The 3,047-nt window shown below is 43.9% G+C and overlaps 1 long non-coding RNA gene across 1 annotated transcript; it reads left to right on the top strand.

Annotated features, from left to right (window-relative positions):
* The first annotated feature begins 1,168 nt into the window (after window positions 1–1,168).
* LOC138672069 (uncharacterized) lies at window positions 1,169–2,758 on the top strand. The gene is made up of 3 exons (XR_011319562.1): window positions 1,169–1,284; window positions 1,418–1,527; window positions 2,512–2,758. It is a non-coding gene; the product is annotated as an uncharacterized lncRNA (long non-coding RNA).
* Window positions 2,759–3,047: the final 289 nt, after the last annotated feature.

Here is a 3,047-nt window from a genome sequence, read left to right on the forward strand (position 1 = left end):
GTACAGGAGACCCGACATCTTGCAAACCATTCCCATGGATGAGCGTCAAACTTTTCAGGATCTATTGGAGCTCCTGGAGGAAAATGAATCGTGTTCCAACAGAAGGAAATTTCCATATAAGAATAAATCTCTCAAGACGCCCTCGTTTTCCTTAGTGCCGGCCATTAAAATATTCTTTGAAGTCGTCAAACGGGACATCATGGCCATGACTGACCGGGTAAGTGGCTCATCCAATTTGAGTAGAGAAGAAAAACGGGCTTTGTCCGCCCTACAGAACAATAGGGATTTTACCATCAAAAAGGCGGATAAAGGGGGCAACGTGGTACTGTGGTCTATCCAACTATATGAAGTTGAGGCTAAACGTCAGCTCAACAACACCCAGTATTACCAAAAGCTCCCCTCTGATCCGACTCCTGTCTTCCTTTCGAAATTTCAACGTCTACTATGTAGGGCCTTACAGCATGGTATCATTCCTCACAGGAAAAGCAATATTTGTGGGTGGACAACCCGGTCACGGCAACATTTTATATGTTGCCGAAAATTCATAAGGACAGTACCAGGCCCCCGGGCAGACCCATCGTCTCGAGTGTCGGCAGCATGTGTGAGAGGGCGGGTGAGTACTTGGATTTCGTTCTCCAACCAATTGCCTCACCCCTCCCTTCATTTATTCGTGATTCCTCGCATTTCATTGAAATCTGTGGTCAGGTTGATCTTCCTTCCAACTTTTTACTTGTCACTTGCGATGTGGAATCACTTTATTCAAATATCGATCATAAGGACGGGACGGAGGCAGTTGCTTATTTTTTGAACAAGAAACAGTCCACCGATAGGGGGCACGATTCATTCCTCCTTGATTTACTAACATTTGTTCTCCACCACAACTTTTTCCTTTTTGACAGGGTCTATTATTTACAGCGATCAGGCGTGGCGATGGGCGCGAAATGCGCACCAGCCTATGCTAACATCTTCTTAGGCTGGTGGGAAGAAAAGTTTGTTTATCCTTTAACATCTTTCGCTGCCCACGTACACGCCTGGTATCGCTATATAGACGATATATTCATCCTGTGGAAGGGCACTAGGGAGGAATGTGTTCTATTTCTTGATCATTTGAACACCAATTCCCATAACATTTTTCTCACGTATTCTATCTCCACCAGTGACACCACCTTTCTGGATCTTAGGATATTCCCACACGAGCAACATCTGGCGACGAATCTGTTCCGCAAACCCACAGCAACAAATGCGCTTCTGGATTTTTCCAGTTTTCATCCGTGGCACACTAAGGTTGGTGTACCCACAGGACAGTTTCTACGCGTGAGACGCAATTGTACTCTTGATCGTGATTTCTCAATTCAGGCCCGTGAGCTCTCGGATCGGTTCTCAAAAAGGGGTTACCCTAAACGTGTTATCTCTACAGCTTACCAAAGAGCGAGGGAACAAGATCAGAGGGCACTTCTATCTTCCAGGAGGCAAAATCAAGAAATACAAACCAGATTCATCACGGATTTCAACAATAGCTGGAAACAGGTCAGTGATATTTTATCCAAACACTGGCAAATTCTCCGAGCCAACACCCAAACGGTGGAGGTCACTAGCAGTAGACCCCTCATGACAGCGAGACGGGCACCTAATTTGAGGGACCTTCTTACAAGGAGCCATTTCAATAGACCTACAATGAGATTGAACAGAGGCATTACGCTTCGGGGATCATTTCCATGTGGAGACTGCACTGTGTGTCCCTACATGGTTCCGACCCGTGATGCCTTCATCCACCCGACATTATCCAACAGCTATCCCTTAAAAACATACATCAACTGTAGATCTAGAGACGTGGTCTATGCTCTCATCTGTCCCTGTAAGATGGTGTACGTTGGACAGACCACCCAAGAGTTAAGGAAGCGAGCCCAGAAGCACATCTCCACTGTACATCTAGCGGCTTCAGATTTAAGGAAGGGCAAAATTCTCACTCCGGTGGCCGAACATTTCTTGGCCAAACATGGAGACTCTTCGACTCATTTAAAAGTGGTTGGTCTACAAAAACGTACCCCCAATGAGAGAGGGGGGGATAAACGTAAATTCATTTTACAACTGGAATCCCGTTGGATTTTTCTATTACAATCAGTGACTCCCTTCGGCTTGAATGAGGAGTTATTGTTTACGGGTTTTTTAGGTTAGTGGAGGCTTGTGGGGAATGGCTATTCCCCTGTATTGTCTTGCTATATCATCTGCAGCAGTCCCTATTTTTCAATTTTTCTTTTTTCATTCATTTATATATATATATATATATATATATATATATATATATATATATATATTGATATATATTTCTTTTTCCATCTTTAGTTGTCTGCTATCATGTGACCTCCTCGTTTTGGGATGGTGGTTGGCCCTTCAGTGGGATGGACGGCTTCTCCTGTACATGACCTCTGGACATTAAGAACTCATATTTGTTTTCTACCAGCACCTTTTCTCTCTCTCCCCCCCCCCTTCTCTGTATATTTATCCAAACAGGGGGACTAATAAGACATTGTATTATGTCTGATTAAAGTCGGCTGATATTCTGGGGTGCCTGAACCTTCTTGCATCGGATGGACGGCTTATCTTATATATGACCTGTGGATTACTGGAATTTATATATAACAAGTGGACCAACGAGCTACTTTCCTTTGTGCGAATATTGATGACTGGCATCCTTGGATCATATTAGATTGGATCAACAGATGACGGACATTACCTGGTGTGACATCATGTTGGACATTGGAGACTTTATTTTGACCCGTATTATCGGTGGTCTCTTGGACCTTTTTGTCACCTATAGGGAGTGAGGTATCAATATTCCATTTGGTCCATATGGAATGGGACTTGTTGATCCATCCTCCCTTGAGATCCACATATGCGGACTTCTGCGACTTGATCATCTCGCAGTGGAATAACGAGCAGTGTCTGTTGGCCATCTATGCTCTGTTGTGATATTTTATACATCTTTTTCCAGCCTTTATTCTCGCCTCAGGTTTATCATTGGGCACCTGTGTGACCTTTTGTATATT

Source organism: Ranitomeya imitator, chromosome 3 (genome assembly GCF_032444005.1).
Source record: "Ranitomeya imitator isolate aRanImi1 chromosome 3, aRanImi1.pri, whole genome shotgun sequence".
NCBI classification, from domain to species: domain Eukaryota; kingdom Metazoa; phylum Chordata; class Amphibia; order Anura; family Dendrobatidae; genus Ranitomeya; species Ranitomeya imitator.